General features: G+C 42.4%; 1 protein-coding gene across 1 annotated transcript in view; it reads left to right on the top strand.

Annotated features, from left to right (window-relative positions):
• Positions 1-27,904, top strand: part of LOC117532116 (leucine-rich repeat and fibronectin type-III domain-containing protein 5-like) — a 250,846-nt gene that overhangs the window by 130,430 nt on the left and 92,512 nt on the right. The window contains exon 2 of the mRNA XM_034195372.1: positions 3,775-3,879. The gene's annotated coding sequence lies outside the window, so the exon portion shown is untranslated. The remainder of the gene's footprint in view (positions 1-3,774; positions 3,880-27,904) is intronic.

Genomic DNA, 27,904 nt, shown 5'->3' with positions numbered 1-27,904 from the left:
CTTTAAAACGAAAACATACGAGGTCTATCACAAAGTATCCTACCTTTTTATTTAAAAAAAAAACTATATGGATTTGAATGACGTGCGATTACACCAATCATGCTTGAACCCTTGTGCGCATGCGTGAGTTTTTTCACGCGTGTCGGTGACGTCATTTCCCTGTGGGCAGGCCTTGAGTGAGATGTGGTCCCGCCCTCTCGGCTGAATTCCTTTGTTTCACACGCTGCTCGAGACGGCGCGCGTTGCTTTATAAAAAAATTTTCTGGACCTGTGAGTAATATCCGAGTGGACACTATTCGAGAAATTAAGCTGGTTTTCGGTGAAAAGTTTAACGGCTGATGAGAGATTATGGGGTGTTTCTGTCGGTGTAAGGACTTCCCACGGAGCGGGACATCATGCAGCGCTTCCAGGCGCCGTCGTCGGCCTGTTTCAACCTGAAAACATCCTAATTTAAGGATTAATTCACCCAGGACATCGTGAGAGAACAGAGAAGATTCAGAAGAGGCCGGCATGAGGACTTTATGCGGACATTCCACTGTTTAAGGACATTTTGTAATGAAAGACGTGCGCACAAATTTGCCGAGTCGTTTCCGTGACGACTCAGTGAATCTGTGTGCGCCGCGACAGGAAAAACACCTCCGTGTTGAAAACCATTTGTAAAATTCAGGCGGCTTTTGATGGCTTTCAACAAGTGAGTAACTGAGAAATTGTTTAACAGCTTGGGCATGTTCCAACTTGCCCGTTAAGGTTTCCAACGGAGGTGTTTTTCCTGTCGCAACCCCCCGCGGTTGGGGCCGGCCCGACATGCCACTCTGCCCGCAAGTTCTTTCATTACAAAATGTCCGTTAACAATGGAATGTCCGAATAAACTTCTCATGCCGACTTCTGAAAGTTCTCTGTTCTCTGACGACTTACTGGGTCAACAGAGCCTGAAATGTTGAAGTTTTCAACTTGAAACGTCGAGACGCTGCCGCCTCAAAGCACAGATCGCCGTCCTGGCCCGTCCTTACGGCGACACTACCAGACCAAAATCTCTCATCAGCCGTTAAAATTTTTACCGAAAACCAGCTGAATTTATCGAATGGTGTCCACTCAGTTGTGCCTTACAGTTTTGAAAAAGATTTTTTCAAACAAAGCAGCAGTCTCTGAGCCATTCCTAAACAATGAAAAAATCGACGAGAGGGTGGGCCACTCCTCACTCAAAGACTGCCCACAGGCGAATGACTTACCCGACAGGCGTGAAAAACTCTCGCATGCCCATGAGGGTTCAAGCATGTCTGATATAATCACACGTGATTCAAATCCATATGGTTTTTGAAAAAAATAATAAGGTCGGATACTTTTCTAATAGACCTCGTATATCTGATATTTTCACTTTATAAACTTCAGACATGACAATTTTAAATAAGTTGTCTAAAATGAGTGGTTAAAATTTGAACCATAAGTTAAACATGTATGCCTCTGTGTTATGTGTCGGACGCAGCCCGGAGAACCGACCAGCGTTTGAAGGACCCAGTATGAAATAAGCAGAGCACGGTACAAAGGATAACTAAATTTAATTACATAACAGTGATGTGGAAAAATACAACAAATGAGTGCGCAGTCTGGCGTGGTGGAATGCCGGTGTGCTCCCAGCAGCACTAACGGTCCGGAGCCAGAAACAGTTCGGACCCAAGGACCCCGCCGACACCCCCCAGGTGGCCGCGACAAACCGAGTCTGTGAAAGAAGAAACCATCATGTGAGTCCACACTCCACACACAGAGAGACCGCTCAAAGGTGTACATAAACAGCAAACACTTCCTGGCTTAATTACTAATCAGCTTCCCACCCTGCAGGCATGGAACACCCTGTTCACATACTCAAACTGCAGTGGAAGCTGATTAAACGACTAACATAACAGCTCAATACCATAAGGTGTGAGGGACACCACATATACTGACTGTACAAATGTTAGTCACAAAATCTAACGTACCTCAGGAAGTGTGCTGACGAGCGTGAGACCTCACCCCCTCCTCTTTCACAGACCATGGTGTCAAACCTGGTACAGTCTCTGCATCCACTGATGATGAGATGGCTCTAGAGACGACGATCTCACCCGTCTGGTCACAAGGTCGAGTCTCTGGCAAATACACACTGTGTACTCCAGACTTAAATGCCACCATGCTCCAATCCGTGTAGATGCACCACAGCTGTGAGTCCTGACGAGCTGCACATGATCAGCCTCAGGTGATCAGGGTGAGGTCCTGATGACTCAGCCACACAGCCACTCAGTCCTAAACGCGCGCCACCTGGAAGGAAAAACAAGAGACAGCACAGAAGACAGAAACAAAAGGCAGCCAGGCCCCCCCAGCCATACAACACTCTGGATGACTTGGTGACATTGCAATTATATTAGTACAGTGTTAAAGGAAATGATTTTTTTTTTTTTTTTGGTTACCAGTTCTCCTTTGTTTACAGACGATAGAGTGGTTTCTGTTTGCAGAGGGTAGAAAACTTTTAACAGGTAGGTCTCAACAGCTTTAACAGTTTTAAAAATGTTTTTCACTGTTCAGCTTAGTTTAGTACATTATCGGTCTAAAAGTTATCGGATGGTAATTCATCGGAAGATAATTAGTCCGATGATGGTTTTTAAATTTATCTAAAAAGATTATCTTCGTGTAATTATCTGTTATTGGATTATCGGAAGTGTGCCCACCACTGGTGTGTGTGTGGACAGGTTAAAGCATTTTTGAAGTGAGGCATCATAAACGAACTCGCCATTGAACAGACAGCAGTCAAACAGCAGAGAGATCTGCTGCTCTAACCAGCTGTAGATGTTTTGCCTTCGCTTGATTTTTGTGGTCTGCCTGAACAAGCAATGTGTTCAGTTTTTGTGGAACCCCCATTCAAAAACAAAAGTGCATAAGTTATTGTTACAGCCAAAGAAGTCTAGAAATCAAATGTATGAGTACCTCTTGTGTAACGTGACTTTTTGAAATGTTCTTGGATACTGTTTATAACGGCACAGCTTGTAGAGTCTGTGCTGTGGGGACTCTAACATCTGAATGATCATTTCTTCTCCACCTCACACATAATTATAATGCAAGTTTGTGTTCATGAGGATTCCGTTGTAATTTATGTGGTTGAACAAATACAAATTCATAATGAATAAACCTATGAACCTGAATGTTTAAAAGGGAAAGTGAGTTTTGGCTTTCTCAGACGAACATGATCACAGTTTGCGGTTTATTGGCGTCTCCACTGGTAACCCTGTTGACTGTTTCAACAAAACCGTTTTGATTGTTGGTGATTGTGCTTCAATAGAGTGCTCCCCAAGTGCTTCTCTGAAAGGCATTTTACAGTTGTTGACTTCTCAATGTTGGTTAAATTTCTACTTGGTAATTCTATTTGATTAAATTGGCATTTTGAAAGCAGAAGCTGCCTGTTTAATTATGCACACATTGGAAAGCTTAAGAATGGAAGTGGACAGCATGTGTTGGAGAAGATCTAGATGTATTCAGATGTCACTTTTTATTGACAATTTGATTGCAGTTCTGCAGAATGGAGTCATGAAAGACATTTAGAACAGAAAAATTGTTTTCATAAGACACTGTCATTTGTGGCCTTCTCACACTCAGATGAATCAAATGAGAGAAAAAAACATGTCAGACAGGGATTTTATAATATACATGAGTCTAATGTACGAAAACCTCCAAGTCCAATATGTTTGTCAATATGAGACTGAAAACTTGGTGAGTTGATACTGAATGTCTTCTCTCTATCTCGCTCTCCAGTGAGTGAAGGCGTCCAGAAGATTTTTGACCCTCATCCATGATGATGTCGCCGCGATAACATGTGAATTCTGAAGCAAAGTGGTATCCACTATTTCATCTTTGAAGGTAAGAGCAATACTTCTGTTTTTCTCGTGGATTTGGCTGCCGGGGGCTTGAAGAGATGTTTGGCTTTTCCTCTGACATTCAATTATCTGCTGTGTTGTGGAAACAAGAATCAGGAGCTTATCGGACTGAGTTTGTAAAAGAGTCTCTTTCAGTCGCTTCTGGATCTGTCACTCACCCTTTGTTCAGAAAAAAATCTGATTTCTGTGCATATCCGATCCCATGTTATTTAGTCTGAACGGTCAAATCCTACGTAATCTGTTTTTTGTAAATCTGTTTCAAGCATCAGGAGATGGTAGTTCTGAAATACGAGGTCTGTCCAAAAAGTATCGTACCTTTTTATTTTTTTCAAAAACTATATGGATTTGAATCACGTGTGATTGCATCAGCCAAGCTTGAACCTTCGTGCGCATGCGTGACTTTTTCCACGCCTGTCGGTTGTGTCATTCGCCTGTGGGCAGGCTTTGAGTGAGCACTGGTCCACCCCTCCCGTCGGATTTCTTTTGTCTGAGAACTTGCTGAGAGACTGCCGCTTTGCTCTATGAAATTTTTTTCAGAAACTGTTAGAGACAGGCAGTTGGAAACCATTCGATAGATTCAGTTGGATATCGGTGAAGATTCTGTCGGCGTCATGCAGATTATGGACTGTTAAAACCTTTTTAAAGACGGCCCACAGCGGCGGAGGGCACGCGGCGCGCCGAGCGGCCATCGACAGGCTGGATCGACCAGATCATTTCTAAACTGAACGCTGTGTTGATCCGGGACATCATGTGACTACCACAGAAATGGCAAGAGAGCTGGACATAGCACTTTTGTGGCACATTCCACTGTTACAGGAGATTTTGTAATGAAAGACGTGCGGAAGATTTCGGCACGAAGCAGCTCAGGACGCACAGCAAAAAAACACCTCCATGTTGGAAACCATTCAGAAGATTCAGACGGCTTTCGATGGCTTTCAGTCGAGTGAGTATCCGAGAAATTGTAACAGCTGGACATGCCCCAATATGTCCTGTGAGACTTCCAAGATGGAGGTGTTTTTTTGCTGTGCGTCCTGAGCTGCTTCGTGCCGACGCGCAAAATCTTCTGCACGTCTTTCATTACAAAATCTCCTGTAACAGTGGAATGTGCCACAAAAGTGCTATGTCCAGCTTGCTTGCCATTTCTGTGGTACTCACATGATGTCCTGGATCAACACAGCATTCAGTTTAGAAATGATCTGGTCGATCCAGCCTATCGATGGCCGCTCGGCGCGCCGCGCGCCCTCCGCCGCTGTGGGCCGTCTTTAAAAAGGTTTTAACAGTCCATAATCCGCGTGACGCCGACAGAATCTTCACCAATATCCAACTGAATCTATCAAATGGTTTCCAACTGCCTGTCTCTAACAGTTTCTGAAAAAAAGTTCATGGAGCAAAGTGGCAGTCTCTCAGCAAGTTCTCAGACAAAAGAAATCCGACGGGAGGGGTGGACCAGTGCTCACTCAAAGCCTGCCCACAGGCGAATGACACAACCGACAGGCGTGAAAAAACTCACGCATGCACACGAAGGTTCAAACTTGGCTCATGCAATCACACGTGATTCAAATCCATATAGTTTTTGAAAAAAATAAAAAGGTCCATTACTTTTTGGACAGACCTCGTATGATTGAAATCATATTTGACCAGATCCAGTTAGTTCTCAACACCAAGACTGGATTCCTGGTGTGTCTTGTTACAACTCCTTTTGACGCCACAACAAGTTAAGTCATGGTTCACTATCACCTCCCCAATGGTAAAGCATGAACATTTCTTCCAGTTGTGATACAGGTTATAAAATGTACCTTTATTGCACCAAATCCAAGTTGTTCTTGGAACGTACTGTTCTGAAAACATCCGTTTTTAAAAATGGGTCATGGAACTAGGGTACCCTGATTGCAACACAGTTGCTACTTGGGTCAGATATCACCCATAAATCAGATGATGGAGTGTTTCAATGAAAACCTGCAGAACGTTGACCTTCCATGGACGGGTCACCATTTAAGCTAAACTGGCGTAGTTTGACCCTGCTGTGGAAACCTGGTTCTCCTTTTTGAACCTGTAGTTCCAACCAGTCCTCTGATTACTCTTCACTTTGCTGTTACATCTACGCATTATTTCATTATCTCCTAGTTTCTGATTACCTTGTCTGTTGCTGTTAATGCACTCGGGCTTGACAACGGCCATATCTTGTCTTTGTTGACTGTAGTCTTTGTCTGACAGAAATCCACCTCAAACACTCCTCCTCCCCCCTGAGATTCCTCCCCCCTGAGATTCTACAAGCATACCATGTTTTCTCTCTTTTCCTCTTCATGTGGCTTAGATCTTCACTTCCAACCTCGAAGCAACCCTCTGGGATATGGCTAAATGCTGAGCTCAGCTAGAAAGAGCTAGAAGAGGACAATAAGGGTGAACTGAAGGTGGAAAGAGGGCAAATGATGACTATATATCTAGTTACCAATCATCTAAAAGATGTTAATGAAAACTAAATCTGTAGTCTTTGGATCTTTTCAACCTTGACAATTTAATGACGAACTGACTGGACAAATCAAAGCTAAGATACTTTGAGAGTGGGTGTGTCTGCATGCAATATATTGGTAAAAACATCGTAGGAAAAATCTTTACACTGACATATCGCACATATGGTCCTATTTCATGGGGCTATTCTACAGAATTCTGTTCCTTCCGTTTGTTTCAATTTCAATTTATTTTCATTTATATAGTGCCAAATCACAAAGTTACCTCAAGGTGCTTCACACAATAGGGTCTAACCTTGCCAACCTGTTGGTAAACTGTTACCAACTGTTTAATCCTGAGTAGCAAATTGGGGTGTATCATTTGAAGCATCATAGTAACTTCTTGATCCATCTTTGTCAATGTTGAGCAAAACTGGAATATGTAGTAGTCACGGCTATCATTGGGGTCTAATGTTTTAACTGTTCAAAAACTTTATCACTAATCGCAAAGTCGTCACTGGTAACTTCAGGTGTCCGTCGTCTTAACAGCTTCAATCATGTTTGAATGTCTTTAAATGGGGTATTCCTAGTGAGTACAGCTTAAAACGTGTTTAATCATGCTCCACAGGGGTAAAAATTTGAAGCAGAAGCAGCATTTGTTGCTTACATTCGATTGCAGGTTGCCAGGTCTGCACGTTTATAAGTCAGGTGGGTTGCTAGGTCTGCACATTTATAAGACAGCCTGTTTGAGCTGGATTAAGCAGTTTCATCCTGTTTTTGCACTTTTTTGGATTATGGGCAATTGTAGTAGAACAGTGCCATGTAGAATAGGGGTGTTAGATGGATTCAAAAGCACTCCAGAACCCATGTAGGTCTGCGCTTTATTCATTTTCTGCCACATATCCAGGTCGTGATGACAGCAGATCAAGCAGCTTATCCCACACTATCCTCGGCCAAGTCCTGTTTCCTCAGGGATCCCAAGGCATCCCCAAGCCACCCTGTAGTCCCTACTGCATATCTTGTCTTTCCTGAGGCCTCCTCCAATGTGCCTGGAAAACCTCCCTCAGGAGATGGCCAGGGACCATCTTCACCAGATGCCTGAACCACCTCAGTTGTCATCATTGGATGCAAATGTCCAGCAGCTCTACTCAGAGACCCTCCTGGATATTCAAACTTCTCATGCAGTCAGAGTGTAAGCCCAGATACCCTACAGAGGTACCTCATTTCCACCATTGTAACCACTATTTTGTTGTTTTGGTTATTACCCAAAGCTTAAAATTCATAGACAAGTACAGGAGTCCAAATCAAGAGTCTCACCCTCTTGTTCAGATCTTTCTTCACCATGATGGTCCAGAACAGCTTCCACAGGAAGTCAGATGTAGCACCGATTCCTCTATTGATCTCACACTCCATCTTACCCCCACTCATGAAAAAGACCCAGAGATGCCCGCAGACATCTGGGTGCATGATTCTGCCACCACCATGCTTCACTATTGGGATGGTGCCTGGTTTCCTCCAAACATGATGCCTGGCATTTACACCAAAGAGTTCAATCTTCATCCAGTCAGACCAGAGAATTTTGTTTCTCATTGTCTGAGAGTCCTTCAGGTGCCTTTTGGCAACCTTCAGGGGGGCTGCCATGTGCATTTTACTGATTGGTGTATGGCTGTCCTTCAGGAAGGTTCTCCTCTCTCCAGAGGAATGCTGCAGCTCTGACAGAGTAGCCATTGGGTTCTTGGTCACCTCCCTGACTAAGGCCCTTCTCAGATGAGTCGCCAGCTCTAGGAAGAGTCCTGGTGGATCCAAACGTCTTCCATTTCCATATTATGGAGGCCACTGTGCTCACTGGGACCTTCAAAGCAGTAGAAATATTTCTGTACCCTTCCCCAGATTAGTGCCTCAAGACAATCCTGTCTCAGAGGTCTACAGACAATTGTTTTGACTTCATGCTTGGTTTGTGCTCTGACGTGCATTGTCAACTATGGGACCTTGTATGTAGACAGGTGCGTGCCTTTCCAAATCAGGTCCACTAAACTGAATTGACCCCATGTGGACTCCAATTAAGATGTGGAAACATCTCAAGGATGATCAGTGGAAACAAGAGACACCTGAGCTCACTTTTGAGCTTCATGGAAAAGACTGACTGTTCTGGATGCACTATAAAAGCAGAATGACTGAACACACACTGTCATTTTTGTGTGTGTGTGTGTGAAAACATCTTAATACAGTATATAATCCCGAGGTATAGACTGGCCTAGCTCACGGTATACTACAGTTGTATAAGAGGTTATCCCACTTTACCCCTGAATATTGTCTGGGCAAATAAGACAGTAAGACAGTAAGACAGTACTGTGACCTTCCTTCTTGGTGAGCTTCCAAGAGCTTATGTGCTTGTTTTCCATGTGTTTGATACCCATTCATGTCTTACTGTAAAAGTATTGAAACACACTATTCAGACGAGAGTAGTTTTGCAGTTGTATTAAATCCACAGAAAATGATTTACAGTAGTGATACTAAGAATAATGTCATTGTTGAAGTAAATATATTCATAATCTTTCATATGGAAGACTGCTGTATTACAGAACCACCTCCAGGCCAGCTGCAAATGAATGAAATGTCATATGTACCAAACACCATGACAAAGATTTTATTAACCTTCTCCTCCTTGAAATATTAATCTTGGTCTCATTTTGCAAATATTTGCACATTTTCCAAAGAGCTGAGAACGTCTTTTCAGTTTCATTTTATTAAATCCCTTTTTTTTTTCCTGCCTCCCTTTTGCTCATTTTTCTTTCTCTGATTTTCATATCATCCCTTTTTAAGTTTTGTCTTCACGTTTACACTCCCCTACTCTTTTAGTAAGTGCCGTGATGATGTCCGCAGGCTGGCCATTTGTGGGTTTTCGCACCGCGCTGACGTGCTGAGTGGATCCCAGGAGGCTTCGCCAGCAGAGACCTGCTGAGGGACGCTGGGTTCGGGTCACCGAGTTAACCTTTTTCCTTCTGCTATCTGTCTGGGCCTCTGGGATAATGGATGGGAAGAGAGGTGGCTGAAATGAGAGAAGTGGACATAAAAGAGCAAAAAAATAAAATGAGGCAAATTCAAACTGTTCATGAGAAGGAAAGTAAGGGCATTAAACACTCTCACATCTCATTTCTGCATAGCACATTAATTGTCCGCCATATACATTATATCCAAGAATGTTCAACGCAGAGAATCACATATCCATATAGAAACCTCAGCAGCCAGCACAGCCTGGTTTGTCTGTTTTTCATCATCCAGGTGGCCAGAATTTCCCCACGGGAATACTAAAGACAAAAACAAGAGACAAAAAATTAATTTTACTGCTGCAAACTACTGTATTATCTGAAATATACAGTAAGTCACACCTCAGAGGCTTTTTTTCTCCAATTATCTACATCTCCACCACTGATACGTCTGTATGTATATACATATGTGTGTGTGTGTGTACGTACGTACGTACGTACGTACACACACACACACACACACAGTGGATTCTGCCTCTGCTGTTCTCTCACCGTAGGCAGCAGCAGAGAATGAAGTGTATGAAGAATGAAGTGTATGAAAAATGAAGTGAATACAAGTGATTTGCTGGGGTTTTATTATTAAATTTGCAAAATCTTAAACTTTTTTCATGTTGTCATTATGGGGTATTGTGTGTAGAATTTGTCATTATGGGGTATTGTGTGTAGAAGGTAAAAGAGACACACCATAAATAATTCCCGGATCCCGGTGTGCAGATGCTCTTTCTTTCCTTCCCACCCCAAAGCTAAACGTGTCTCTAACAACATGTCTGCCATTTTTTTTAAATGGCTCTCTTCTTCATACGTTTCACCTCCATTGTTTTCTTGCAGAAGAGATCCTGTTTTTCTCTCCTTGCTGTTTCAGCCTTTTTCACAGTTTCCACTCTTCATGTATGTCTGTTTTTCAGCCCCTTTTCTTGTTTAATGCCTTACTTTTAGTTGTACATGGTTTTACTCATTCATTCTTTGTTCATACATTTCTCTTACATTGTCTTGCTGCTTATGTTAGTCGTTGACCGTCCATCCCTTCACACCTTCAATTCTTTTTTTTTTTTTTCTTTCTTTCTTTCCTGTCTGGGGAAAAATGCTTTTTCACACATTTGGATCTCACTAAAAAAAAAAAAAACTTCATTTGGTGATTCCAGAACAATTGTGTTTTTGATACTCCACCATAACACCCTTCTCTATATCACTGTAGTAAAAGTCACAGCTGCTTCAGACCATTAACAATATATACAATTTTAATATTGCAGCACCAATTTTCTGCACCCATTTTTTTTTCAATCCCCAGAGGGACTTGACACAACTGCAATAACTGTGTGTGTGTGTCCCCAGATGAATAGCTCATGAATGGATTTGTCAGTTTCATTCATATCTACATGATTTTTAATGATTGTCAAAGGTCAAGGTCATTTTCTGACATTCTGTTTTTCTCTAACTTTTAAACTCGGATAGTGAGAAGAATGATTTCATGTGCATTTGAATTGGCAAGCACAGGACCTTCAAGTCACACCAGAGTACAATTTCCACCTTTTTTCATGTATTATCAGCCCTTCAATTTGGGATTTGTGTAGTGTAATTTTAATAATTGTCATTTATTCTGTTATTGGAATTGATTTTGTCTAATGCTTTGATTCATGGGAAGCCTGATATAATTAGTATTTTTCTTTATTTCTCTCTCACTCTTCCTCCTTTATCCTTCTGTCCCATGGTGCCTTTTGTTAACTGCTGAGCTATGTAAAACACTCCAACTGGAAGTGTGCTGTGGATGTCCAGATATGGACTTGGATGACGATCCTCTTTGAAGGGATGTGAAGTGAACTCCCTTGTTGGGACGTGTGCTGCCTGCACTGACATTGTTGGTTTTACATTTTTTTGTAAAAAAAAAAAAAAAAAAAAAAAAAGGGTAAGCTCCTCTTTTTTTTTAACAATCTACTCACTTCTGATTCCTCTCAAAAAATGTTCCAGGAGTTACAAAAACCCAGCATATGCTAAAAGCTGAAGAAATAAGGTTGTTGTTGTTTTTTTTTCCCCTAAAAAAAACAGGTTGCTGAGATTATTGCATTTAGATGTTTTTTCTTCAAATAGACCAGTTTTTATCAAACCTGTGTTAATATCAGAAAGTGGTGGTCAAGTTCCTCACCATGGGTGTTACAGTCCTTGGATTACTTTAATGTCACTAGTAGGAAATAGACACCAGAATGAGAGATCTAAATGAGCTCAATCTCATTTTAACCAAATGTAAATTTGCAGAGAATAGAGTTTCTTCTGTTTGCAGAGGGTAGAACTATGCATCTGTTAGGAAACTTTTAACAGGTAGGTGCTCAGACAAAAATGTATCGAAAATAATTAGTCTGATAATAGTTTTTAAAGTTATAAGATAATCCAATAATGAAAACATTATCTTTGATAATTATCTATTATCGGATTATCGGATCTGTGCCCACCACTGCTCAATGGGTACTTGGAGGTCTCGGACATGATCAACGGTTGACGTCTTGGTTGTGAAGCGAGACTGTAGAAATTCTAACTATGTTCTAACATGACTATGGTTCTAAAATGTCAACTTGCCCATTAATAGTTTTTGAAACGTGTGCTAGTATTGTGACTTATTCATATTGTAACATGTCCAGAGATATCAAACAAGAGTATTTATAGATGAGAGAATAAAGTTTCTCAGAAACCACTGAGGGAAAACAACCTTGTTTTTCTGCCTTACACATATATACAAATACATCATCTTTAATGTATTTAATCTTTGTGACTGTGGTACAAATAGTTTAATCATATACCCAGATAAAGTATGATCGCTGGTAATTCTGTGCAACAACACAAACACACACTCTGCATTTAACCTGGTTATTGTGCAAGTCTGTACACACAAATCACAGTGGTGATCTGTACTTGGCCTAGATGCTGTGGTGATTAGCCAGTAGCTAGCAATAAATCTGTGACACGTTAAAGACAAAACAGCACATACACTCATATGTAACAGAGGGAGTTACAAAAGGAAATGGCAATGCAGACATCCTCCATGTGGGCATAGCTGGAGGCTTGAGCCAGTCTGTAGAGGTTTGAGTGTTCTTAGCTGCCATCATACAGTACAGAAATAGTTGTAAGACAAAAAAATTACAGCCTTAGTTCATGAACTCTTAGTTACTTTTGAAGGCATTAGTATACAGTACATTTTGTTCTTCTGTATCATGCAGTAATTTGAGAAACATCTGTATGTTTATTGCCCTTCTTCTGTCAAGTCCTATGGCTGATTTCCACCAAACTTGATATGTGGATGATGGTCAACTCTCAGAATTTTTCCTGGCAGGTTTGTTGTGGCAAAGGTCAATGTGATTGTGGACATGGGCTAAAATTTAGATCCCACCCAATTCTGACATCTACCAAACTTGGCACACAGATGTTGGTGGGTTCTGGAATTGCCCAGGCAAGGTTTAACTTAAGAGCAATCATTCCGGGCATGGTCAGTGGGTTCCGAGGTCAAAATTAAAAATTTTCACTTCAATTTGCACCAACTGTAGCGCACACGTGCAGGTGGGTTCCAGAATTACCCAGAAATGCCAAATTTGACAGGTCAATCATTTGACAGGTAGGCATGACTTAGGGTTAAATTCATGCCTGTTGGTCTTCTTCACTCAGGTTGTTTGGCTGATTTTTGACCAAACTTGGTTTGTTTTGGTTGACCACACAATTACCCTGAAAATATTTTTATTTTGGCAAAGGTCAAGGAAATTCATTTTCAACCCAATATGGACCGAATGGCTGATCTAGCCATGGCAATTCTGGAATCCGTGTGTGTCACAGAATTAAATAATTTGGGTGAAGGTTTAGATCAGTGGAGTCAAATGTCAGATTGCAGCCCTGACTGTCTTCGCACAGGTACTTATACTGAGTGTATATAATGATGTCAAAGAGCTTTTAAAAACAATTCACCACCATCTGAATCTCAAACTTAGAACATCCCACCCCCCAAGCAAGTGCCATAAAAGTTGGTTTGGATCTTAGCTTAGGTAAATATCATAATTATTTTTGGAAATAAATGTAAATGTACTGTTATCTGACAGTGCTGTTCTATTCAAGCAGGCGCTTTGAGCTACTGAACAGCTTCAATGGACCAGGCCGGGGGGCTCAGCAGTGTTACTTAAGGATCACTTGGCTGTTGACTTGGACAGTGTTAAATGTTCTCTTTCATGGCCACAAACTCTGCAATAGATGTTTGAAAAGTAGTTTGCCTGTGTGCTGCTAACTAAAGGCAAATATATCAGCAGAAAACAGTCAAACTCGGTTGGTTTATTCTGGAAAAGATTTATGTGTATTATTTCCCCCACATACCTGTTTTTTCTTGCTTGCTAATGTTTTTGCTGTACTTCATCTTTCTTACTTTGCCTTGGGACTTTATTTTAATTCTCCTTCTTTTGTGTCTTTCATTGTTGAATGCACTGATTCTGGCATTGGAGTGCTCTTGTGTGGTGCAACTAAATAATGAAAGAATGCGCTCATGTTTGGATTGTTATAAATTATTAAACCAGGTCTCTCTCTCTCTCTCACTCACTCACACACACACACAATTGATACATTAATGCCTGTCTCATTCTGGCATCTTAGGTCTCATTTTCTCTATCTTATATTTTATTGAATACTTGTTGAAAATTACAAGGTCAGCATGCACCCCCCCCCCCCCCCCCCCCCCCACAGGGAAAGACTGATGCCAGTGGGATGGATGTGAAGCACTATGGTCTGATTTAAAGATGACCGTGTTAAGTTTGACCAACTACTGTAACGTCCTGCTTGTTGACCACCATTGGAACTGTGTCAGGACTGTTGGCCAGGAAGCTGCTATGCACATGAGTCCTGGAGCTGAAGAAAGGGCAAGACACATTTTGCAAATCGAAGTGAATTAAATCAATCAATCAATCAATCAATTTTTTTTTTATATAGCGCCAAATCACAACAAACAGTTGCCCCAAGGCGCTTTATATTGTAAGGCAAGGCCATACAATAATGATGTAAAACCCCAACGGTCAAAACGACCCCCTGTGAGCAAGCACTTGGCTACAGTGGGAAGGAAAAACTCCCTTTTAACAGGAAGAAACCTCCAGCAGAACCAGGCTCAGGGAGGGGCAGTCTTCTGCTGGGACTGGTTGGGGCTGAGGGAGAGAACCAGGAAAAAGACATGCTGTGGAGGGGAGCAGAGATCGATCACTAATGATTAAATGCAGAGTGGTGCATACAGAGCAAAAAGAGAAAGAAACAGTGCATCATGGGAACCCCCCAGCAGTCTACGTCTATAGCAGCATAACTAAGGGATGGTTCAGGGTCACCTGATCCAGCCCTAACTATAAGCTTTAGCAAAAAGGAAAGTTTTAAGCCTAATCTTAAAAGTAGAGAGGGTGTCTGTCTCCCTGATCTGAATTGGGAGCTGGTTCCACAGGAGAGGAGCCTGAAAGCTGAAGGCTCTGCCTCCCATTCTACTCTTACAAACCCTAGGAACTACAAGTAAGCCTGCAGTCTGAGAGCGAAGCGCTCTATTGGGGTGATATGGTACTACGAGGTCCCTAAGATAAGATGGGACCTGATTATTCAAAACCTTATAAGTAAGAAGAAGAATTTTAAATTCTATTCTAGAATTAACAGGAAGCCAATGAAGAGAGGACAATATGGGTGAGATATGCTCTCTCCTTCTAGTCCCCGTCAGCACTCTAGCTGCAGCATTTTGAATTAACTGAAGGCTTTTTAGGGAACTTTTAGGACAACCTGATAATAATGAATTACAATAGTCCAGCCTAGAGGAAATAAATGCATGAATTAGTTTTTCAGCATCACTCTGAGACAAGACCTTTCAGATTTTAGAGATATTGCATAAATGCAAAAAGGCAGTCCTACATATTTGTTTAATATGCGCTTTGAATGACATATCCTGATCAAAAATGACTCCAAGATTTCTCACAGTATTACTAGAGGTCAGGGTAATGCCATCCAGAGTAAGGATCTGGTTAGACACCATGTTTCTAAGATTTGTGGGGCCAAGTACAATAACTTCAGTTTCACCAACACCAACCAATCAACACCAGCATTTTTGCGTGGTTGTAGTCCTGTTTATGTAACAACATAAACTCACCATTGCCTCCCATTGGATTTGTATGACTGACAGATAATCAGAATGAGTGGGTTTGTTTTTGTATATTTAAAAAAATCTAATTAATCCTGATCAACAAAATAATTTTACAGCGTATTTCTCAATGTGAATAATCATTCCACAAAGTTTCATTAATATCCACTAATAATACTGCCTAAAAAATAAAAAGACAAACACTTTTACTTTTTTTTTTTTTTGCCAGGGGACAATTACTACGGATGACTTATAGAAGGAAAACACTGGCCTCATCTTGCAACAGATACCACTAACATTTTGTGATTGTTAGAAAAGCAGGGTAGGCCAGGAAAAATTCAAATGTCTTAATGTTGTAAGATATGGTGTTTTAGGTCTCGACTAGGGTTGGGTGTTGAGAACCGGTTCTTTTCGGGTATCGTTAAGAAATGATTTGATCCACCGATATCAATAGCCTTTTTGCTTAACGATTCCCTTATCAGTCCTTCAGAGTGGCTGTTGTTTTGAGGGTGTTTGTCGGGAAAATGATCATTCCTCTACATTGATTAGAGACCCTGCAGCATATCTGTAATCGACCGTTTCTGCAGCGCGTCTCCACTTTGAAGTGTCAACCGACAAAGCAATGCTTCGATCTGCTGGCTCGTTGGTTCTTTGATTCGCTGCTCTTCAGAAGAGGCAAGTCTGCTTCTTAACCCCTCTCAAAGCCATTAAAATATGTTAATCGTGAGTCACTTTTGTGTGGATTAAAGTCACTAACTGGGACTCTTGTGTTGTTGCAGTCAAGAAACGAGAATTGTCCTGTGTTCCGTTGGCACAGCTCCAAGCACTGCACGGCTCTCTGCTGAGACAGTCTGGTCAGAATTAATAACTTCAAAGCGAATCGCCACTTTAAATAAAATGACACCTCTTTCCAAATGCTGTAATACAGACAAGAAACTACAATCGACTAAAAAGTTTTTTTCCTGACGTGCAGCACAGCCAGCTGCAAGAGCTCAGCTCAGATGTATGGAAAGACATTCATGCCAAAAATGTCTGAAAGGAAATGCTTGTGACAAAAATTACAGATTTTGTTTATTTCTATTTATGTCCATAGATCAAGGATCCACCAGGCAGAGTTTATTCTGTTCAGATTTTAAGGATCCAGTGACCAGTTTCACATTTATTTACTTTAAGACTCAATAAAATGTTGTTGACATAGAAAACCTGTAAAGTCTACTTTTAGTACACAGAAAATTCACAAGAGGTATCGATAAGGAATCAGATCGATAAGCGGAATCGATAATGGCATTGATGAAATCTTATCAATACCCAGCCCTAGTCTTGACATTGTCATGTAATTGAAAACATTTTTTATTCTGCTGCTTTTAAGCAGCTTATTGGTATATGCTGCATCAAGAAAGTATTCCATGTTTCTCTTTTTCCACATTGTGTTATTGTGCTGCTTTATTCCAAAATGGATGAAATTCATGCACCATCGCGGGCACAAAACCGTCACAGCGGGATTGTTCACGCCTGCCAATCATCTAGACGTTTTCATGGTTCACTCATACAAACTGTTCCGCTGCGATGCGCTCTGATTTGTATTTATTCGTACTATGTGTGAAGGGACCCTTAATGGTGCATTACCACCACCATCTGTTCCGGAGTGTAAATCAGACAGGACTTCATTCCGATCAGCATGAAGGGACAGCTCGTAGTTTTCACATGTGTAAGTTGTGCCATCTTGTATATATTTGTCGTACATCATATCAGAGTATCTCACAGGACCAGTCAATCAAGTAAAAAACTGACTTATAGCCTGGAATATACATGTAGCATTCCCCCCAAATTTTGAAGACTTCATCCTTCCTTGATTTATTCCACCAAGTTTGGTCCATATACTCTGAAAGTTCTTTTGTTCCTGGATGAATAGACAGACGGACACTAAAGGCCGGACACAGCAGTCTTGGATGTGCTGCCGCTTCACACAGTTGTGCATTTAAATATGAAGATTGCGGGAGGGGAATCAAACGTTCTCGCCGGTGCAGCATAAGGAAATGGGGATTGTGTTTTTGCCATGAGAGATACTGTAGCTGTTTGATTGCTTTTGCAGCAATACACTAAATGTCAATAGCTGGGATTTGAGGGGCGAATAGCAGGATGGGGAAAGAAATCGATTGGCTCTGAGAGTCCACAAATCTCAGAGCGGAAGAAGAAAGTGTTCTTCCTGTAAGAAATATCCATCCGCAGAGATTTGCTGTGGTCTCACTTGTCCTGTGAGGTTTTAGCTGCTTTGTGTTTCATTATTTGGAAGATGAAAGATGGTCATTTCTGGGTTATCACTTTGTCTCCGTCTCTCACTCGCTCACTGTCTGTGCTGTGGAAACTGCCGATTCTCAAACAAGCACATGTGAGATTTAGACTGCCCATATCCTGTCGCACACGGGCTATTTTCAGACGTCACACACTCGCATTGTGTGATTACAGGCTTTTGCATTAATATGTTTGCTCTCTCACAACACTGTGCTCGGGAGGCCAATGCCATTCACCCATCTGCATATAAACAAACAGGAAAAAGAGCTCTTTGTGTTCGTGGACGTGTGCGTGTTCTTATGTAAGCCTCCTTTTGCCTCGAGCATGATGATGATGGAAAGTATTTGTTATCCTCCCACCTTTTTTCTCTTTCACCCTCCCTTCCTTCCTTCATTCATTCAAATCATATTTGCGGCCTGTGCTGGGTGCACCCTGCTTCTCACCAAATAATTGCTGGCATAGGCTCTACCCCCCCCCCCCCCCATGACCCTTATTTCTAAAAAGCAAGTTTAGGAGAATGAATGAAAGTCATCAGAGGCATGCTCTAGATACCACAATATAGATCTACAGGTAAATATACAGTACATATGTCTGTAATGGTGTTTTTAACGATGTATGACTTTATTTATATAGCGCCAAATCACAACAAAAGCTGCCTCAAGGCATGTCACACAAGTAAGGTCTAACCTTACCAACCCTGCATCATATGTTGTCTTACTACATATCAATCTTTTTTTTTTTTTTTTTTTTTTTTTTTTGCTGATCAATGTATGCTTTAGATCAAGGGATTTCAAAGTTTGGGAGAGGGCCTCCTCGCCCCCGAGAACAAATTAATAGCTGTGCCCCCCCACCGACACACACACACACACACACAATTTCAACATCTGTTTCTTTTTGTTCTTTTACACGTCAAACACATTTTAAATATATTTATGTTTTTAAGGAACTTTCTATGCATGTACACATTTGGAAACATTTTAAAACATTTTTAAAGAACTTTCTATTCTTTCACACATTTTACACCCTTTTCAAACATTTTAAATGTGTTTTTAAAGAACTTTCTATTCTATTATTTTTTTACCTTTTGTAATATTTTAAACTTTTTTTTAACTTTTTCAAAAGCCTTTGACATAACTAACACATTTTAACATGAATATTAATAAAACTTTTATACATATTTATTCTCTCATCTAGTCTCACCTCTTGTTTAGTGCAAGCAATGATTCTTTGACGCGCACAGGTGGCTGATGCGGGGATGCGCTGTAGAGAGGAGCAAACGAAGATTGTTCTCTACTTTCTTCTTTATTTGGTTGCCCCAAACTCTGTCTTCTCACTGGTAGATACACATACTTTATATTTTGCTCCTGGCATGTTAGCTAACAATGTTTTCTTTTTTCCTTTTCCCCATTTCTTCTTTTATTGGTTTACAGTTAATTTTTGCGCTCCGCCTGAAGAACTCTGGCACCCCTGGAAAAGTTTACTGGCCTTGACTTTGCAAATGACGCACTAATCTTTGCAGAATCAACAGATACTCAATTACTGCACTTGAGAAGTACCGAGTTTCTTGGTTTTGCAATTGTCCTGGATGTAGACCACGATCCAGCCTTGCAGTGACTTCCTGGATTCTGCAGTCAGAAGTGCATGTGTGTTGTGTAAGTGTTGAATTTGCAGTGACACTCACGTATCTCAGAAGTGTTGTTCAGGCTTCTTGGTCCTCAGCCTTTGAGATGAAGAGTCATGAGTTCACTGGATAAACGTGTTTGATGATGCTAATACCTTTTGCAGGAGAACAAAGTCTTCTGGGTCCTGGTGCTTCCTATCATATTGTGTGGTTAAGGAGATCAGTCAGTGTCTGAAAGGTTGTCATTCTCTGTGTCATACATCAACAGTGAGATGTTGACAGCTTCCCTACACTAATTACAGTAATTTCCTCTCATGGCACAACAGGGGTCCCCAGCTCAGAGAACCACAATGATGATGGGTAGAAAGCTGGTTTATGAGAAGCAGTTCCAGCAGGCTGTAAGAACACACAGGCAGAGGTTGAAAGCATAGTGATCTGTTATAGCAGGTGATTAAATCTGGAATCAGCAGGCAAGGCTTAAAAGCACAGAATGGCAGCATGGGTAAATAAGACATAGAAAGCAATGCAAGAGTGTACGAATGAAGGTAGACAATCTGGCAAGGTAGTAACACTGTTATGTGTCGACGCAGATTGAGGAGTGAACCTGCGTCAGACAGGACCCAGCACTAAAAATAACCAGAAAGCGGTTCCATCAACAAAAAACAATTTATTTTTCACCTGTGCCTAAATAAATTATACAAAAAAACCCCAACCCAATGTCCTGCAAGAGGAGTGACTGCTGGCACGCTCTCCAGTGTTCATGGGGAGAGAAGTCCGGTGCTCCTGGACTCACTACCATCAAACAGACACCCCCCAGGTGGACACGACAAACTGACTCTCTGTTGAAGCACAGAAGATGTGAGGTACGTTAGCAGTTATAGCAATTTCTTTCACAAAACAGATGCTATCAGCAACACATCAAGGTCTGTACTTTTTATCTTTATGCACATGAGCAGCTTCTCACAATAAGTGGAGGATCACTTATCCTGCACGCCACAGCAGTGAGAAGCAAGCCACACCATTCTCATCACAATTTCACGTATACTATGTAGCAAAACATCAAGTTACTATCTACAATTAGTCCAACAGTTAATTACCTTTACTGTGTGCTGACAGCATGTGTCCTCACCCTTCCTTGCTTCACAGGCTTAATGTGTCAAACCCAGGTGCGGTCCTCAGCGTCTCACAAACGAACATCACAAGGTCGAGTTCCCGGCAGTTCTGCTTGGTTCACACATGCCTTAAAAGCAGAACACCATCCAATTATCCGCTACAGCTGAAAGTCTTTAGGGCTGCACGTGAGCACCAGTCCCAGGTGCCTCACATGATATTGACGAGGGTGAGGATTCTTCAGCCAGCACCTTTTTTCCACAGACAAATCAGCTTCCATGCCACCTGAGGAGCAAAGAAAAGAAAACAACACCAAAACCTCCAGCCACACCCCCCAACACACAACAGTACCCCCCCATCAAAGGGAAGCCCCCCGGCGACCGACCAGACCAAGACCGAGAACAGCACCTCCCTCCGGGGTCCATACCAGGAAGCAGACAGCACCATGCTCCCAAGGTCCACCACAGACAGCAGGACAGGCACCGCAGCTGGAAGGCTGGCTGGAGTCAACAAAAGCCCCAAAACAAACCCCAACAATCCAACACACAAAAAAAAAAGACAAAACCCACCCAACAACCTCCCCAGGGGACCGTCCCATCAAACCCCGGGAAGAAAAAAAATCATCCCAAACACCAAAACCCAACATAGTCCCACAAACACAATATAAACAGAAATACACGAAAGAAAAATAACAAACAACCCTCCCAGAATGACCTGCAAAGACCAACCCCCCCCAGAAGGCCTTCATCGCCTGTTCCAGGAGGAACAGCCAGAACCAAGATCCCACACAGGTCCCCAGGTGTACATAGAGTAAAACGGCGCCCCCCAGGGGACCGTACCATCAACCCCAGGAGGCGCCCCCCCCCACAACCCCGGAACCCCAGACCCAGGCACACTCGGCCAGTTAGCCCCAAGCCAATTCCTTCCCAGAGGACCGTCCCATCAACCCTGGAGGCGGAACCCGGAAGGAAACAAAACAAAAGCAAAAATCAACCCCCGGAGGACCACCAAAAACAACCCCGGGGGATGGTAAAACGACTCTAAACCCCGTTACCCTCCCCGGCACCCCGAAAGACCCTAGGTCCCACCCAGAGCCCCTCGGCGGCTCAATAGCAGCGAACCGCTCACAATACTAAGCCGGAGAAGGGAACAGGAAAAAAACTAGCCCGCCTCCAACCCCAAGGCGCAGCGGAGAACCGGAAAAACGTCCGGTGCCTCAACTCGACCATACCCCAGCCCCTCGGGAGGGGTGGAACCACCGAAATGGCAAACGGCAACAGATCGGGCCACCCCTCCGACTGAGGTAAGTCCCCGCAACACCAATGACAAACGGTACAAAGGCACGCCGAGGCTGGAGTGGAACCGGGCCCTAACCAAAACAAAAAAAAACGCCTCTAACACCCCCCCCCCCCCCCCCCCCCAGGTGCAGAGGTCTTCTGAGAATACTCAGTGACCAACCTGCACCACCCCACCACCCACAAGACAAACGGTCTTGGGGCAAGTGAGGCTGGGGTTAGGAATGTAGAGAAATAAAAAGCAACAAAAGAAAACGACCCAACAAGCCCAAACAGAAAATACCTAAAAACACATAAAAAAGCAATAAGGACAAGAGTCCAGGCGGACATCCAACCGCTGAACAGCCACTCCTCCCCCTCCAGACAAAACTACAAATCACCAACCAAAAATAGAAAAAAAAAGAGAGAGAAGAAAAAAAAACCAATTACCCGTGCTAGGTTTTTTTTTTTTTTTTTTTTTTTTATATATATGTGTATTATATTGCCGGTCCCAGAACACTTGGAGTCACGTCACCATTATTCTTTTTGACGTCTAATAGTCGGGGCAATACAGAAATCTCTGCTCGACCGAGCTGCATGGGCTCGTCAACAGGAGGAGCCAGAGGTCCCGTCGGGGGAGCCTCAGTGGGGTGAAGAAGAGGCGGCCCAGACCTGTGTCGGGGAAAGCCCCGAGACGAAAAACCCCGCTCTGATGGGCGTCCTCTCTCACGTCCACGCTCCCTCATCTGATCATCCAGACGAATTACCAACGATATTAGCTCATCTAAATCGTTTGGTTCGTCACGGACCGCCAGCTCGTCCTTTAATGACTCATTTAACCCGTCCACAAACACGCCCCGCAAAGCTGCGGCATTCCAACCTGACCGAGCAGAAAAAATCGGAAAGTCCACGGAATACTCCGCCGCACTCCGCCTCCCCTGCCTAAGATTCAGTAACCATTGAGCAACGGTATTCGTTTTCACCGGATGATCAAAAATCAGTCGGAACTCCCGGGAGAAATCCTTAAAGGACCCTAACAATGGCGAGTCGTTACTCCACAACGCTGTGACCCAAGCTAAGGCGTCACCTCGGAGCAAATTTGTCACATATGAAACACGGCTCCCATCAGAAGAGAAGGAAGCCGGTCGCTGAGCAAAAACCAGAGAACATAGCATCAAAAATGAAGCACAAGCCTCGACATCTCCCGCATAAGGCTCCGGATGACAGATAATCGGTTCGAACACCGAATCCCTGGGTGACGGAGTTATCTGCCCCGGTATCGCTGATGCCACAGCTGACGCAGCAGGAAGCGGAACGACTTGCGCTGCAAGCTCCGTAACACGGGCGTCTGTTTGTTTAATTTGATTTGCGAGATGCTGTAATTGCTCCCATATTTTCTCCAAGTGTTCTTGGACTTTCTCGGCAAAAGGAACCGCCTCTGCCGCTGGGTCCATTATGGAATGGCCGGGAACTACTGTTATGTGTCGACGCAGATTGAGGAGCGAACCTGCGTCAGACAGGACCCAGCACTAAAAATAACCAGAAAGCGGTTCCATCAACAAAAAACAATTTATTTTTCACCTGTGCCTAAATAAATTATACAAAAAAACCCCAACCCAATGTCCTTCAAGAGAAGTGACTGCTGGCACGCTCTCCAGTGTTCATGGGGAGAGAAGTCCGGTGCTCCTGGACTCACTACCATCAAACAGACACCCCCCAGGTGGACACGACAAACTGACTCTCTGTTGAAGCACAGAAGATGTGAGGTACGTTAGCAGTTATAGCAATTTCTTTCACAAAACACATGCTATCAGCAACACATCAAGGTCTGTACTTTTTATCTTTATGCACATGAGCAGCTTCTCACAATAAGTGGAGGATCACTTATCCTGCACGCCACAGCAGTGAGAAGCAAGCCACACCATTCTCATCACAATTTCACATATACTATGTAGCAAAACATCAAGTTACTATCTACAATTAGTCCAACAGTTAATTACCTTTACTGTGTGCTGACAGCATGTGTCCTCACTCTTCCTTGCTTCACAGGCTTAATGTGTCAAACCCAGATGCGGTCCTCAGCGTCTCACAAACGAACATCACAAGGTCGAGTTCCCGGCAGTTCTGCTTGGTTCACACATGCCTTAAAAGCAGAACGCCATCTAATTATCCGCTACAGCTGAAAGTCTTTAGGGCTGCACGTGAGCACCAGTCCCAGGTGCCTCACATGATATTGACGAGGGTGAGGATTCTTCAGCCAGCACCTTTTTTCCACAGACAAATCAGCTTCCATGCCACCTGAGGAGCAAAGAAAAGAAAACAACACCAAAACCTCCAGCCACACCCCCCAACACACAACAAACACATTGAGTGGTTATAAAGGCTGACAAACAATCACAGAAGTAAAGAAATGCATGAACGTGTAAACCAGTGAACAGAAAGTAAACCTGTATGGATAATATGCAGAAGTAACATCCTAGTTAATGCACCAGAAATACCTAACATGGAGGAGAATCATAATAATTGTGGACTAATTGCTGTCTGAGGTAACTGGAGTGTAAACATAATTTCTCCACTGTGAGATCAGTAAAGTATATCTCATCATGAGAGCAATGAATTAATAAGAAATATAATAACCCAGTAAAAAAAAAAAAAAAAAAAAATATATATATATATATATATATATATATATATATATATACTCAACAAAAATATAAACGCAACACTTTTGGTTTTGCTCCCATTTTGTATGAGATGAACTCAAAGATCTAAAACTTTTTCCACATACACAATATCACCATTTCCCTGAAATATTGTTCACAAACCAGTCTAAATCTGTGATAGTGAGCACTTCTCCTTTGCTGAGATAATCCATCCCACCTCACAGGTGTGCCATATCAAGATGCTGATTAGACACCATGATTAGTGCACAGGTGTGCCTTAGACTGCCCACAATAAAAGGCCACTCTGAAATGTGCAGTTTTATCACACAGCACAATGCCACAGATGTCGCAAGATTTGAGGGAGCGTGCAATTGGCATGCTGACAGCAGGAATGTCAACCAGAGCTGTTGCTCGTGTATTGAATGTTTATTTCTCTACCATAAGCCATCTCCAAAGGCGTTTCAGAGAATTTGGCAGTACATCCAACCAGCCTCACAACCGCAGACCATGTGTAACCACACCAGCCCAGGACCTTCACATCCAGCATGTTTACCTCCAAGATCGTCTGAGACCAGCCACTCGGACAGCTGCTGAAACAATTGGTTTGCATAACCAAAGAATTTCTGCACAAACTGTCAGAAACTGTCTCAGGGAAGCTCATCTGCATGCTCGTCGTCCTCATCGGGGTCTCGACCTGACTCCAGTTCGTCATCGTAACCGACTTGAGTGGGCAAATGCTCACATTCGCTGGCATTTGGCACGTTGGAGAGGTGTTCTCTTCAGGGATGAATCCCGGTTCACACTGTCCAGGGCAGATGACACAGCGTGTGTGGCGTCGTGTGGGTGAGCGGTTTTCTGATGTCAGTGTCGTGGATCGAGTGGCCCATGGTGGCGGTGGGGTTATGGTATGGGCAGGCGTCTGTTATGGACCAAGAACACAGGTGCATTTTATTGATGGCATTTTGAATGCACAGAGATACCGTGACGAGATCCTGAGGCCCATTGTTGTGCCATACATCCAAGAACATCACCTCATGTTGCAGCAGGATAATGCACGGCCCCATGTTGCAAGGATCTGTACACAATTCTTGGAAGCTGACAATGTCCCACTTCTTGCGTGGCCGGCATACTCACCGGACATGTCACCCATTGAGCATGTTTGGGATGCTCTGGACTGGCGTATACGACAGCGTGTACCAGTTCCTGCCAATATCCAGCAACTTGACACAGCCATTGAAGAGGAGTGGAGCAACATTCCACAGGCCACAATTGACAACCTGATCAACTCTATGCGAAGGAGATGTGTTGCACTGCATGAGGCAAATGGTGGTCACACCAGATACTGACTGGTATCCCCCCACAATAAAACAAAACTGCACTTTTCAGAGTGGCCTTTTATTGTGGACAGTCTAAGGCACACCTGTGCACTAATCATGGTGTCTAATCAGCATCTTGGTATGGTACACCTGTGAGGTGGGATGGATTATCTCAGCAAAGGAGAAGTGCTCACTATCACAGATTTAGACTGGTTTGTGAACAATATTTGAGGGAAATGGTGATATTGTGTATGTGGGGAAAAAGTCTGCTGAAAATGTAATGTCGGTAGCACCTTTAGAAATGTTTACTAAGAAAAATGGTGAGGTGTTGAATACTTGTTTTCACGTGTGTGTGTGTGTATAATATACAGATTTCCAAGTGTGGTCTCTCAAAACAATACTCAGGGCACTTGTGTCTTAATACAGACAACAGGGGTCACTCCAGATGGTTTGATATAGTGTCCGCTATCTATATTATAATAGCCAAGTGGCCGGTGTGTATATTTGCCGTTTGGTAAGCATATGTATTTTGTGTCAAGGATGAATGCTGCAAAAAAAGAAAGTTGATGGGACAATTTTGTTTTTGTTTTTTTGAGAAATTAGCTATTGGTAAACAATAGTGGATGTTGTGCTGCAATGAGCCATGGGGTTTCAGGTTTTGGGGCTTTAAATGTTATTGTGGTTCATGTTTAACAGTGTTGTTAGTGTTATTAATTTGTGTTTTTGTAGTTCAGTTGGTTTAGGCAGTTTAGTTAAGTGCCATATTGCCATTACCATGAGTGACAAGTGTGGTGCATTTGATGTCTGCTGCTGTTTCTGTTTGTGGGTGTGTAAAAATAAAAGCACCTGCTTATGGCAGAATGCAGAAAGGACAAAAAGCTCTGGATCTGTTTTTGTTCTTCAGGGCAATTCGCCACAATATATTAATAGACATGGTGTCTGTGTCCATGCATATGTAAATTTCAATCATGGACAAACTGGAGAGAGCTGACACTTGCCGCTTGGTATGCTTGTGTATATTGGGTCAAGAATGAACTCTGCCAAAACGTTACTTTGATACGACTAATATTTTTTGGAGAAACTATGGGTTAGGGTTAAGGCTAACAACACTGAACAATGGACGTTGATAATTACATTCTGGACTCATGCCATTCAAGCAGGGGGCGGTAAATCATCTGTATATTAAAAGCATGCATGCATGTGATTTTATTTAGTAAGTACATAATACATTTGTAAATATGTGTAAAATACATGAATGAACACAAAAAAAATAAAAACACTTATTTCCATTGTGGTCCACTTAAAGATCAAATGACAAAAAACAAGTAATAATAATAATACTGATAATGATAATAATAGTGTGTGTGTGTGTGTATATGGTAAAAAGAATCAAAACAAGACAGTAAATAAAAAATGCATAATTAACAGGAAATAAAAGTGTTGAGTTTGTCTAAACTGGTGAGGTCTAAAGTTCTAAAAACCCCCTGGACTTGTTGCCATGGCAAAAATTATGGAATCACCGGCCTTGGAGGATGTTCATTCAGTTGTTTAATTTTGTAGAAAAAAAGCAGATCACAGACATGACACAAAACTATAGTCATTTCAAATGGCAACTTTCTGGCTTTAAGAAACACTAACAAATCAGGAAAAAAAATTGTGGCAGTAATGGTTACTTTTTTAGACAAAGCAGAGGGAAAAAATATGGAATCACTCAATTCTGAGGAAAAAATTATGGAATCATGAAAAACAAAAGAACGCTCCAACACATCACTAGTATTTTGTTGCACCACCTCTGGCTTTTATAACAGCTTGCAGTCTCTGAGGCATGGACTTAATGAGTGACAAACAGTACTCTTCATCTATCTGGCTCCAACTTTCTCTGATTGCTGTTGCCAGATCAGCTTTGCAGGTTGGAGCCTTGTCATGGACCATTTTCGTCAACTTCCACCAAAGATTTTCAATTGGATTAAGATCCGGACTATTTGCAGGCCATGACATTGACCCTATGTGTCTTTCTGCAAGTAATGTTTTCACAGTATTTGCTCTATGGCAAGATGCATTATCATCTTGAAAAATGATTTCATCATCCCCAAACCTTTGGGAAAGTGTAGTGACATGGA

Source organism: Thalassophryne amazonica, chromosome 19 (assembly GCF_902500255.1).
Source record: "Thalassophryne amazonica chromosome 19, fThaAma1.1, whole genome shotgun sequence".
Taxonomy (NCBI): Eukaryota; Metazoa; Chordata; class Actinopteri; order Batrachoidiformes; family Batrachoididae; genus Thalassophryne; species Thalassophryne amazonica.
Note: the sequence above shows the minus strand (reverse complement) of the source record. Positions and strands in the feature narration are given on the sequence as shown.